Below are 14425 nucleotides of genomic sequence, written 5' to 3' on the forward strand. Positions count from 1 at the left end.
AAATGCTGGCGAGGATGTGTAGAAAGAGGAACACTCCTCCATTGCTGGTGAGATTGCAAGCTGGTGCAACCACTCTGGAAATCAGTCTGGAGTTTCCTTAGAAAATTGGACTTTGTACTACCTGAGGACACCGCTTTACCACTCCTGGGCGTATACTAAAAAGATGCTCCAACATACAAAAAAGATGTATGCTCCACTATGTTCATAGCAGTCTTATTTATAATAGTCAGAAGCTGGAAAGAACCCAGATGCCCTTCAACAGAGGAATGGATACAGAAAATGTGGCACATCTACACTGGAGAACTACTCAGCTATCAAAAACAATGATTTCATGAATTCTTAGACAAATGGATCGAACTAGAAAATGTCATCCTGAGTGAGGAAACCCAGTTACAAAAGAACACATGTGGTATACACTCACTGAGAAGTGAATAATTAGCCCAAAAGCTTGGAATACCCAAAATACAATTCACAGACCACATGAAGCTCAAGCACAAGGAAGATCAAAATGTGAATGCTTCAGTCCCTCTTAGAAGGGTTAACAAAATACCCACAGGAGGAAACTCAGAGACAAAGAATGGAGCTGAGACTGAAGGAAAGCCCATCCAGAGGCTGCCCCACCTGGTGATCTACACAATATGCAGCCACCAAACCCAGTCACTATTGCTGATGCCAAGAAATACTTCTTGACAGGAACCTGATATAGATGTCTTCTGAGAGGCTCTACCAGAGCCTTGCTGATATAGATGAGGATGCCTGTAGCTAATCATCACACTAAGGATGGGGATACCAATGGAGGAATTAGAGAAAGGACTGAAGGAGCTGAAGGGGCTTCCATAGTACGAACAAAATATCAATCAACCAGACTCCCAGAGCTCCTAGTTACTAAACCACCAACCAAAAAGTACACACGGTGGAACCCATGGCTCAAGCTTCATATGTAGCAGAGGATGACATTATCTGGCATCAAAAGTAGGAGAAACCCTTGTACCTGTGAAGGCTTGGTTTCCCAGTGTGGGGGAATGCCAGGGTGTTGAGGTGGAAGTGGGTGTCTGAGAGGGAGATCAACCTCCTAGAAGCTTGGGAGTGGGTATAGCAGAGGGGCTAACCAGGAAAGGGAATAATTTTTAAAATGTAAATACACAAAATATCCAAAAAGAAAAAAGAAAAAAATGCATTATGGCATTATGCTTTCTTAGGACAGCATGTAAATCCATTATTATTTAAGTCAAATTTTATTACTATCTAAACTTGAGAACTTTAATGACAAACAAGTCATTTCAAAGTTTTCTAGGAAGTATTGTGTATGTGTTTTCCTTCAATAATTTGTTGCTCATTCCCTATTTTTTTTAAATCATGGTTAATATTGTGGTTTATCACATAACATTACATCTTACAAAGTAGAGCTTCTCTGAACGAAATCACATATCTAAAAATGATGAGTCTGGGTCAGACTGACATGTTAAATTGCATGTTTCTAACTATTTCTGTCTTATTAACACTTTAAATGCACCTTTAGAAGCAGTGCTCCAGTATGATTTCAGGTCATCCATTTACTTCTAATGAGTTTAGCTTTAGTTCACAAATAAATGAGACTAGTTAGCTGAAGATTAAGATACTTACCACAAATATATGTTTGCATCTTCTCCAACTCTAACCATCTTCTTGTTGTAACTTGGAAATTGAATGACTAACAAACCTTAATCAATACACAATGATCCCCTCCTCTCTTTCTTTCTCCCCCTTCCTTGCTCCTTCCCTCACTCCATCGAGGTTTCCCTATGCAATTGCTCCTCTTTACGTTTCTTCTCACCCTGGTATAAAGCTTCTTATAAATATCTTCGGATTGAATATTAAAGAAGAGACCTAAGCTGCCGGGAGGAAAAAAAAAGACAACAGAAAGAACAACAGTGTTAAACTGAAAATGAGGATGAACTCTCAGTACATTAGTTTGTCTGAGCAGTTAGTTAAATAGAACCTGTCCATTTCTCCTTTAAATTATCATAGATAAAATAGCAATTTCAGGTCACATTATGTTGACTGTATAACATGGACTGTAACTTGTTTCACATGTAATTTCCTTCACCAAAAGTTTCCAATATTTACATTAAAACAGTACCTGAGAACTAGAGATATGGCTTGCCTACAGCTCTTAGAGAGCAGTGGAATTCAGTTCACAGTATCAACATTAGGTGGCTCACAGCCAACACTGACTCCAGCTGCAGGTCATCAAAAGGTTCTGATTTACAGATGTCTGTATTCGCCTGCACACACCTCCCACATGCATAGACACTTATACATAATTGAAAATAAAATAAATATTGAAAAATGCAATAAGTACATCAATATATAAGTACCTATATCTGTGATTTGCCTAGAATTTGAAACATGATGTACATTCAGACATTGCTCTTTAAGTAGCTTTCAACATATACTGGAAGCTTCATTGGAATTCATCGTGTCATGGAAGTGGTTTTTAATTCCATCTAGTTTTTCTTATAAACTGGAAAGCATGAGTTGGATGCTATTCAATAATCTGTAATTTTACTGTTGCTTTGGTTAGATACAAAAAGCCATTTGTAAGCTATTTTTCTTTGATAAGGAAAATTTTGACTAGAGTCAAAACAAATACTACCAAAAGAAAAAGTTGATTTTGACTTAACGTTTTCCGAGTTCATAATTGCTGGGCTGCATGGCTGCAGCAGCTGGATCAGGGAAGCTGAGAGATCACATCTCTACTGCACATAAGAAATGGAGAGACTCAGAGAAAGTGTGGTGAGGGTATGAGGTCTCAAAGCCCAGTGCAATGCAGTACTTCACTGAGCAGGGCTCCACATCACATCCTACAACTGTAGGATAACCATAACCTCTCCACACCACATCACATCCTAAAGTTTCCATAACCTCTCCAAACAGCTCCATCAACTGGTGGCTGTTACATTACATGTGCTTGTACAGATCACGTGTTATTCTCTACTAAATGGAAACATAATCTAAACCTCGTGAGTACCTAAATTAATCAGGGATATATGCTTGGCTAGATTTTTCACATGTTTAAAAGGGTCATTTGAAAAAGAAATCCTACATGTCCCTTATGTCTCTGTCCTTATGAGCCATGACTTTTGATGAGTTATGGAAATGAGTGATAAGCTCCTTTCAACTTGACTCATTAAAGACTTTCAGACACACTTAGGAAATAACCCTAGCAAATGTTGTTCTCCATAAATGTCATGTTGCAGAAGGTAATAAGTTAATATACTTGGGTCAGATATGATATGAAGTTTATTTTTATGTTATATATTCAACATGAATATGCTACACATGAATTATAAGATAGATTTCTTTCATTTTCTCAATCACAAGAATGAAATGTACATAGATCACATAGATAACTTCTGGGGAAAATGATATTTAGAATGCAGCTTCGCTCTTTTCATTTAATCTACAGTAGAGATTATTAGATTGGGAGGCTCTGTCTAGTGGTCTGAATCTGACTGAAGTTCTTGACAATAAAGATATTAGCTAAATTTTAAATAAAATTATGGTGCATGTGTGTGTGTATTTATGGAGATTTAAAGCAAAGAAGTAAGATCATCAGGCTTGTAGAACAAAAACCTTTACATCTGATCATCCAACTCCTGTTTTTTTTTTTTTTGTTATTGTTGTTGTTGGGTTTTATTTGTTTATTTGTTTGTTTTATTTTGTTTTTAATAACAACCATGCTGGCTCAGATTGCCTGGATTCCATTAGATCTGAGATAGCTTATTGTGAATATGCCCCTAAATTATTGTAAAGAATCAATCTATTTTAGAAATGTTTGGTGAGGTAAATACTACAAAGCACAGGTTATATCATTCTTTGTGGTCAAGGCTATTGGGTCACAATGCCAGAGCTCAGTGTCAACTTTCATACATGTCAGCTGTGTGGCACACCCTGTATGCCCCAGGACAGCTAGAAACATGGCTGGAAACACAGCTGGAAGCATGATTAAGCATTTTCTTCATAATTCAATATTCCAAAGAGTACACTCAGCTATTCAGCACTAGTAGGCAGGGTTTAAAACACTCAAGAAGCATGAAAGTTATTTCACAAATAAAAAATTGGAAAGATTTATGATCATTTCTCTCCGAGCAAGATGCACAGACCTAATTGAAAACAGACTGTTAGAATACGTTCAGATTTCTCAATACATAATCTGTTTGGAAAATCAGGATGAAGCTTCAGTAGCAAATAATCTTTGCACTTCAGATGATTTTTCCAAGTGTGTGTGTGTGTGTGTGTGTGTGTGTGTGTGTGTATTCCACAAAGTTGCCTTCTGATTTCTATACTGTACATGGATTATGGCATTCATGTGTATACACACTCATCTTGAACCCAGAGACATATGCACACAGTAATATAATACAATAATAAAATAAAGAAAAAGCTAAAAGAAAAATAATCACCTTTTCATGATCTCTACTAAAAATTGGCTGTGTAAAAAAGGAATGTTTTATTCTTTACTTATGTTTTCTTTAGCACTTTTCTAGATAGAATATCTGTTCTGTTATTTTCATAAGTGGAATGTCTCTAAATTAAAGAGACACAATAAAAGATAATCAGAATTTCAAACATAATTTGTTTAAGTTTTTATTTCTAGCACCCATTAGTACTACTGTATTAGTAACTTTACATGTTAAGAAAAATACCCGACAGAACCAATTAAGAAAAGAAGTCTTTATTTTGGGTCATGGTCTTAGTTGGGGGTATAGTCCATCAATGTAGGTCAGCTACCTAGATTGCTGCTGTCACCTGAAAGCACAGAATGATGGAACCTAGGCATCACTCTCAGCCATCTTGCTTTCTTCCTTTACTTTACCTGACAGTTAAGGTGAACCTTCCTACCAGAAGTAAGTGAATGTTGAAGACACCTCACAGAAATGTCCAGAGGCTAACCCGTTCTATCTAACTCCTCAAGGGTATTACTTGAGGCTGTTCTCAATGTTAATTCTAGATATGTCAAGTTGACTCTCAATATTAGCTACCACAGTTCTCACATCAATGAAAAGTGTATCACATACAATTAACTTAGTGATCAGATTACCTTACTCATTTACCTCTTTCTTCTCTAAAGGTAAACCTTCTCATAAATGAACTCTCCCACACCTTGATTTTTTCCCCAGGTCTATCAAATAGGCTTTTCTGTGACATGTAAGTCATTCCCAGTAGGTCCATGTATCTTACAATTAGTCACCTCCTTTCCCCAAATCACTATCAACACTGTAAATTACACATAAACACATGCATATTTCCCACAGAAAATGTTATTAATTGATATTAAAGCTCATTAAAATGAGTAAAAGATATTTTATGTGACCATCACTTGAAATGTTGCTCCTTCAAGGAGTTGTATATAATTGATAATTATAAACATCTTGGATCAGTCTTATGAGAAGAAAAAAATGAAGTACATATTTTATTGGAATACAAATGTACTTTCCTAAGGCATAATTATTTGGCTGTATTCCTTAAATCAGTCAAACAAAGCCCTAATTATTAACTAATTATTAGCTAATATTTAATTTAAAACAAAATGTTGTAACTTTCTGTAAAATTCAAGAAATTTATATCTGAAATGTGCCAATATCCATAAAGGGTAGACTTTCTTTCTTTAACCCGGTTATAATGTGGTTATACTATTTATATTTAGATACTATACAAAAAGCAGAATCTTTAGGTTTTTATTTTGTTTTATAAACTTACACAATTGTTGAAGTCTTTATATAACACTATGTGTATGAGTCAAATCATTATTAAGCATTTGACAACTTACTCTCCAGAATGTACTGACCAAGATATAAAATCTCAAAGGAAGGTAAAATACATTTGGAGGGTTTGTAGCAGTGAAAGGAATTCAGTTCACTGAAGAAGCACTTAGTGTGTTTTAGTCATAAATGTCAAAGGTTAGGGCCTTAAGTGCATCCCTCCACTTCCTGGAAGTGTTCCAAAACTGAATCAGATTTGAAAGGAGAGAGACAGTACTTTGACATCTTCTATTTGTTGCATGAACATAGTTACTTTTTAAGGCAATGATATCTTTTTAGAGATATTATTTTATTGACATTTATTGACAGATACCTGTTACCTAAAACAAGCTCATCTATGCATGATTGATTAAGTTTACACTATGTGTATCAATTATAAGGGAAAGCGAAAATGCTGTGTATGTCTTCCTGTGGGAGACATTCTGAATTAAACTTCCCTTGGTATGTCCCTTTCTTCTCTTTGTCAGGAAAAACAGTGTTCCTATGCTTTCCAAACTTAGAGGGAACTGAAAAAGTAGCTGTATAGTTTCAGGCCATTAAAACACACACACACACACACACACACACACACACACACACACACACACACATTATATGTAACTTCATGTAAATTAAAATTATATTTCTTATGGATTTTCAAAAATGCAACCTGCTAGGTAAAAGTAAAAGTGATCAAGTCTAGTAAATAAATAAATATTTACCAACTTCCTAAAGATTCTTTAATACATTACTTGTCAAATACAGTAGCAAAATACACAATTAAATATTTGATTAATGAGATACAGCTTGTCAACCTATAAATATTAATACAATTTTAATATCTAAATAGCATATTGTGGTAAGTAAAAGAATAGTTAATGTTTTTTCAACATAATATTTACATAGATTAATTAACATTAGCATGACTATCAATAATTTGTAGGATGTATTTATACTTACAGTCTTCACGATACAATTAAGAGGCTGTATTTAAATTATGTAACACAGAAGAAAGTCAGCCAGCACTATAGCATGGCAGGAAAAGAAAACTGGAGAAAAGTTGGAAATATGAATTATAGTAGACCTGTAGAGTTCATAGTAATAAAAATATAGATAAAATGCAACAGAATAAAGCATATTTTGAGATGTCTTCCTGGTAGCATTGGAGTTAGTTCTATGACTGAAAATCTGTGTAATGGAGAAAAGAACATGGTGGGTGCAATATTAGGTAGTAATCATGACATAATTTTAATTGACATCAATTTCTGTTCTGTGATACCAGTTATTATTACAATGATACAGCACAGTAAGATGATTTTTAAAATTTTTTTAATAAATAAACAGTTCTTATATTTTGTAATTTTTGTCACAAAATACCTAATGCAGAGATGCATGCCCATAAACACATATAACTACACAGATAGTATAAATAGTTTACAGGTGAATCGGGAAGGACTGTGGTGTCTAAGAACTAGCCCACAAACGTTGGGATGCCACTTCAGTTACAAGCTACTGCATCATCTCACAGAGCTGTTGGGTCTCTTACTGCATATGTCCCTTCCAGCTTTATGCTGTAAGATGCATAGGAAATATTGTCCCCCTACCAAATTTTCGTGGAACTGAGAACTGTAGCCTAGTAAATTTCAACAGGTGTTGAAAAGTCTGCAGGTCAGCTGTGATACACAGCTCTTTATTTAGAGTTTTATTATCAAGTACAGGTGACTCTTCCTGTCATGTTCTAGAAAGTTAATAGAAGAGATTGATTTGAAAGCAAGGAATTCGTTTTCCAGGTAAAATACAGAGTCAAAGTAAAAGAAAGCCTTGATCACATTTTTATCAACCTATAAATTCTGTTTGATATGTTTTTTAAGTATGTCTCTATTTAAAGATATATTATTCAGTGTATGTGAATTTATGAATATTTAATTTCCTGATAAGTTTAATGTAAATTCATGCCTGAAGAAAGGCAACGAGCTCAAGTAATTTCTTTGTAAGGCATGTTGCAGCCTTTTGGTCTGTAAGGTTAACTAGGTAACTTCAGTACTGCGCTTCAGAGTAACTTTAAATAATGAAGGGGCACACAAACCCCTTGCATCCTTCAAACATATGGCTATTAATAAACCAAAAGATGACTTTGGGCAGCAAACACAAAGCATTTTGGGGGACAACCTTGGATTGACACATAAACTTGGGGTTACTCAAATTGCTATCACTCTTTTCACATTTGCACACAGTCAGGAAAGGACCATAGATGATGGTTTAGGAGTTATAAACACATATTCAAATACAGATGCTGTGGGTCAAATTGTGAGGATTGATATATTTCGTAGAAGATGGATTTTTAGGTATGGATAATGGTTTAAGTGCATTTAGAGGAGTCCTGGATCAGGAGATTCAACTTGTCTCTCTCCTATTATCCACAGCAGGGATTGTCATATGCCGGAATGGTAAACTTTCTTCTGAAGAATTGAAGCAATTTCCCCACGAGTCAGATAATGGTGGATAACAATGAAAAATAAATTAATTTCTTTTTCTCTTATTATTATTGTTTTTCTCTTTTAAACAAATGTTTGTGAATTTCCCATGTAAAGCCATAAAACTTTTATCTCATAGTCAAGAGCACCAAATGAAAATGCATAAATGCACAACCATTTTACAGGTTGAGAAAAATTAAAATCACCCTTTACCTTAGTGGAAAGCAAGGATGAATATTGAATGGAAAAATTGTGAAAACTTACTATCCTTATCTTGAAATAGAGAATTAAAAAAGAACGAGGCAGCAAGATTATGGAGTCTCTTTATATTATTTTTAAAGAAAAGAACAGATGGAAAAGTCCAGGTGATATATGAATCCTGAAGACACAGGTGATTTCCATTAGAATAGAGTATCAGCTACTAAGAAATTCCTGTAGAACAAAAGTGGGGTCCTAACCCACACACGTAGACACACAAAAACTATTCATTCATGTTTAAAGAATGCGATTTTCTCACTGCAAAGGAAAATCAATTAATACAAAAATCTTCTCAATATTATATAAAGTATGCACACCTCCTTAATTAAGAAGAGTCAATTATAAGTAAACTCAGACAATTTTTATGTCTTCTTAACTAATTACGAGAGATAGAGAGACACAAATTAATCTCTTTTGTTCATGTCGAATAAAGTATGTTAAATTACAATTTCAGAGACAGACATTAATGATCCAGAATTTAAGGATAGGATCATCGCTATTATTTTAAATTCTGAAAAAAAAATGAATGGATAAAAGAACATTCTCTACTACCAAGAAGACTCACTTATACTGGCTTGTCATTCAAACAAAATACAATTTGCGCAACATATTCTTACTTCATGCACGAGTCTTTTGGGACACACAACTCACAAAAGTAGTGTGGTGCATTACCTATCTCCACATTGTAGGTAGACTTGCAGAGAACTGGGATGCTTACCCACGGTTAAGAGGCTCGAATGTGTTGGGAAGCCCTGCTACTTAAGATCAAAGTCTATCTGTCCAGATAGCTCCCCTGACTTGGTGCCAAGTAGGGGAATCCCTTTCCATCAGAGTTTGTTTTTCTCTGACCTTATCTGGGGAGCCTGACTCCTGTTCTCTCCACCTGAGGAAGGGCACATAGATCTTGACAAACCCACAGATTTAACTTCCCCTGTCCTGATAAGAACTCATCCATCAAGAACCTGGGATTCCAGGAATCCCTCTCCATAATATGAGGCATTCCTACTAGTTTAAAAATCAGACAGTCAAGGGTCTGCTATTTAGCTCAGTGGTAGAGCGCTTGCCTAGCAAGCCCAAGGCCCTGGGTTCGGTCCCCAGCTCCAAAAAAATAAAAAAGAAAAAAATCAGAAGATCAATAATTTACATTCACCCTGAAAACTCTTTCCTATTCTCCAAGGTTCACATATAGTCTTTCTTCAGCCCAGTAAAGTTTATGTGTGCAAATTGTTTCACTGAAGATCATCTAAGAGAGCTGTTTCATTGAATACTGACTATAAGAAAGGTAACATTAAAATCCTTGGAGGTCTTCTTCCTCCATCCTCTACTGCAATCACTGCCAGCCATACTAGGGCTTGGTTTCATCCTCCCAATGTATGTAGCTGAGCCTGGACACAGGAAGAAGAATGCTGGAGCCATAGCTGGCCACCAACATGCATGCATATACACATTTCAGTGCAAATACTATGCCATTTGGGCAAGGATCACTTGTACCATAGCTAAGAAGATCCAAGAAACAATTTATGCTGTATTTTCTATCTCCAAGTGACAACGAAGCCTTTGCTGAATATCATTCTCTTATAAAATACAGAAGCTAAGTTGGGCAAGTAACCAGTTCCTGTTTTCCTCAGGAAATGTTTCCAGAATATTCTACATTTTCCCTTAAAACTATCTGTAAATGTTGAAAATACATAAGGTGTTGAATGGCCACCAATAAAACTTTCCTGTGGCCTTTCATAAAAGTGGCGATGATTTATTTCTTATTCATTGCTTAATTTACTGTTTGCCAAGCTTTTGAACATGGATGTAGACAAATCCATATGCTCCGATTCCATGGAAAGATCCCCAAAGAGTTCTGGACTCAGTCTTATATAGGTCCTCATATTTTCTAAGCCCCTGGTAAGTTAGGAGACTGGGAAAAGTCACTGTGGGCACTTCATGGTTACAGAGGTAATTATTTGGAACACCCAGGGCAGGACCTTTGTGGGCACAGATTTAGCTCAGAAGCTTCTGGAACAGATGACTTGTGTCTAGACTCTCTAAACATTTGCTCTGAAAACCAGTGTCTTCATATTAAGGTCAAAATGCCTTACTTCTTTTGAAGCTTAGTTTATTCCCTATGTACTTATCAGGTCCTGCCTAACTTTATTACTCAAAATTGTGAATTCATTTATTTTTCTCACTCTATGTTACTTAAAACTTTTATGGAACGCATTTTGATTTTATTCACCCCCAACACCCAGCTCTTCTCACATTCAACCTCCCTTCTTTACTTCCACAACTTTGTGTCCTTATCTTTTGTCTTGTTTTTAAACTCATCACATACTATTTTTGCTGCCCATATGGAGGGCATCGGAGGGAAGAACTTTAACTGAAGCTTGGTCAACCTGAAGAGGGCACTCTTGAAGTAAACTGACTCAATCTCTTTTGGGTCTATTAATTGTCAATCTCTGCCAGGAATGCACTTTCAGTCCTATCTCTCTTCATCACACTGGGATTGTGTCTGTATTGAGTTTGTGCAGGTCTTGGCAGGTCTGAACCGCTATTAATTCATTTGTACAGCTACACTGCTATGTCTGGAAATCAGTGTTTTATTATTGACTTCTACCACTTTCAGCTCTTACAGTCTCTTTGCCTTCTCTTTCGTAATGGTCACTGGATTTTGAGATTGTGTTACAAACATTTAAGAGAGAGAATTAGCAAGTTCTTATTCTCTGCACATTGATGAGTTTGTTTACATCTGTGTTAATCTGCATCCATTGCAGAAGAAGCTTCTCTGATGAGGATTGAAAGGCTCACTGATCTATGTGTGCCTAATGATAAGTCATTACGAGTCAGTTTAACAGAATACCATTTAGCAAAATAATAGCAATAAACATCCTCTCAAGTCTATGATTGATTTGGCCACAGGTTGTTGGCCAGAAAGGAGTGACAAGTACATTTTGCATCTCGTGTAACAGGACTTAAATCTAGTGATAAAGTGCTTATTATTCTCATGTTGTTCAGACTAGGTTGCACCAATGGTAGGTTTGTACCACTACTCTTGTGTTTTAACAAACAGAGCTCACACCTGCTGAGTGTGATGGTCATCTTTCTCTTAGGTGGTATATATTGTACCTTACAGAAATTCTTATTTAATAGTTGTATTCTTTTCCATTTGAAACCAGCAGCTATAAACCCTGGTGTTTTATGAGGACTTACTATTCCTTATATCTTTCTAAGTCCGTAATTTGTCTATGGTTAAAGTTGGTGTCACTCTAATATTTATATATCTTTACTTGAAGATGGTTAAATCATATATAGATCAATAAACATGTAATGTGAACATAACATAAAGGAAACATTTAATATATTTGACTATCAAAAGTAAAACCTTGCATAATAATACTTTAAAAGTTAAAATATTACTTTAAAGGAACTGTACAAAGTAAAACAATAAATAAATCCTGAGCTCGTATCTCAGATAAAGAAGACATGCAAATGAACCAGAAGCATTAAAATACTTTTTAAAGCCACATAAGACTGAAATAGTACACAGAGAAAACAAATGAGCCATGAAAATGCATAATGATATACTCAAAATATGATAGAGTTGTCTGATTTACTTAGACTTGCTAATCATAAAATATCAGGAAGCATAGCAAAAATAAAGAAGGAACATTTATTAATAGGAAGAGGGAAAGTTAAGATCAAAGAAGACGGGAGAGAAGGAAGGAAGGAAGGAAGAAAGGAAGGAAGGAAACAAGGAAGCAAGGAAGCAAGGAAGGAAGGAAAGAAAGAAGGAAGGACAGGCAGGAGGGAAGGAAGGAAGGCCAGGAAGGAAGGAAAGGCAGGCAGGCAGGAAGGAAGGAAGGAAGGAAGGAAGAAGAAGGGAAGGAGGGAGGGAGGAAGGAAGGAAGGAAGGGAGGAAGGACAGAAGGAAGGAAGGAAGGACAGAAGGAAGGAAAGGCAGGCAGGAAGGAAGGAAGCAAGGAAGGAAGGAAGGAAGAAGAAGGGAAGGAGGGAGGGAGGAAGGAAGGAAGGAAGGAAGGAAGGAAGGAAGGAAGGAAGGAAGGAAGGAAGGAAGGGAGGAAAGTAGAGAAGAGACGTTTTTACATTTCAAATGTTATTCCCTTTTCTGGTTTCCTGTCCATAAGCCCCCATCCCATCCACCTCCTCTTTCTTCTATAGGGGTGCTCCCTCTTCACCCCAATCCCCTTTTCCAGCCTCCCTGCCCTGACATTCCCCTACACAGGAGGGCTCCAGTATTGGCAGGACCAAGGGCTTCTCCTTTTATTGGTGCCCAACCTTGCCATCCTCTGCTGTATATGCAGTTGGAGCCATGGGTCTGTCCATGTGTACTCTTTGGGTAGTGGTTTAGTCCTTGGGAGATCTGTTACAATTTAGTTTAAAGCATCATGTTTGTTCAGGAAAACCTATGCATTTATCTAACATCAAAAGAAGACCATTTAAAAACAAACCAAAAACAAACAAACAAACAAACAAACAAACAAAAACCAAGGCATTTGTAAGAATCATTAAACAGTGAAATGCCCCTACATTGTATCCAAGAACCCACTGAGTCCTGTCTAGATACTGACATTATACTATGTCTAAAAGTTAGTATGGTATGTGTGTGCACGTGGGTGTGTGTTTGTGTGTGTGTGTGTGTACTGGTATGTGTAGCAGCCAGAGAGCCAGAGGTCAATGTTGCTTACTGGCTTTTTGGGTTAATGGATTACAGAGGACACACAGTTTTATTATTACTGTCATGTTGTGCTTAGTCCATGATTTCATCCATTCATACAAATATAATGAACTTTGCTTTTCTTTAATTCTCATTGAGCTTATCAAGCAAAGTGATCATCTTGGATGACCCAGTCTATCATAAATATGGCATGCCTTACTCTAGCATTAGAGGTACACTAGCTCATTTCAGGAATGGGTTCATATGTGCGCACTTTCCCTTTCTTTCTTTCTTTCTTTCTTTCTTTCTTTCTTTCTTTCTTTCTTTCTTTCTTTCTTTCTTTCTTTTTTTCCTTCCTTCCTTCCTTTCTTTTTTATATTGGATATTTTCTTAATTTACATCTCAAATGTTCCCCTGTCCTGGTTTCCTCTCCAAAGTGGGCCTCGGTGCTGGAGGTTTTCCATGGAGATCTCTGGTCCCGCTAGGTTCACTGGTCCAGCAGAAAGGAAGAGAACTCCTGCCAGTGTTACTCCGCTTGTTTCAGAACCAGATTTAGCCAGCAGGAGACAGACTAGACAGCACGAAGGGTGTAGGAGAGCTTCTGGATGTGATTTCGGGAGAGCAGATCTCTTCCTCAAGAGGTGGTGTTGCAGCTCTTATGACAGAAGCTCTCAGATGACAGAGTGATTCTTGCACATCTTTATTTCTGAACACAACCCTTAAATACAGTTTTTTGGATGGGTCATCTCATCTGCATATTCGGGGGCGTGGTCCTGTCTCTAGGACTGATCTGTCTTGAGCCTACTTGACCTGTGGTCATGTCCTCAACCTGTGGAGGGCGGGCTTGGGGGCATTGTTCTACGTGACTTGGTCTGTCTCAAACCTCTCTTCGGGGGTGGGGGGAGTTTGTGGGGTGCTGTAGCTAGTGAGAACCTGATCTGGGAGGCTGAGAATGTACCTGACATCCCTATTAGAGTTTACAGGGATTCGACCTGTCTTGGTCAGGGTACCTTTCACGACTCGCTGCCCCACACTCAGTCAACCCCAATTCCATCCCCCTTCCCCTGCTTCTATGAGGATGCTCCCCCACACACAAACCCACAACCTTCTCCCTCCTCCCCACCCTGGTATTCCCCTACACTGGGGCATGGAGACTTCACAGGATCAAGGGCCTCTCATCCCATTGATGTCCAACAAGGCCATCCTCTGTTACATCTGTGGTTGGAGCCACGTGTACTATTTAGTTA

Source organism: Rattus norvegicus, chromosome 11 (assembly GCF_036323735.1).
Source record: "Rattus norvegicus strain BN/NHsdMcwi chromosome 11, GRCr8, whole genome shotgun sequence".
NCBI classification, from domain to species: domain Eukaryota; kingdom Metazoa; phylum Chordata; class Mammalia; order Rodentia; family Muridae; genus Rattus; species Rattus norvegicus.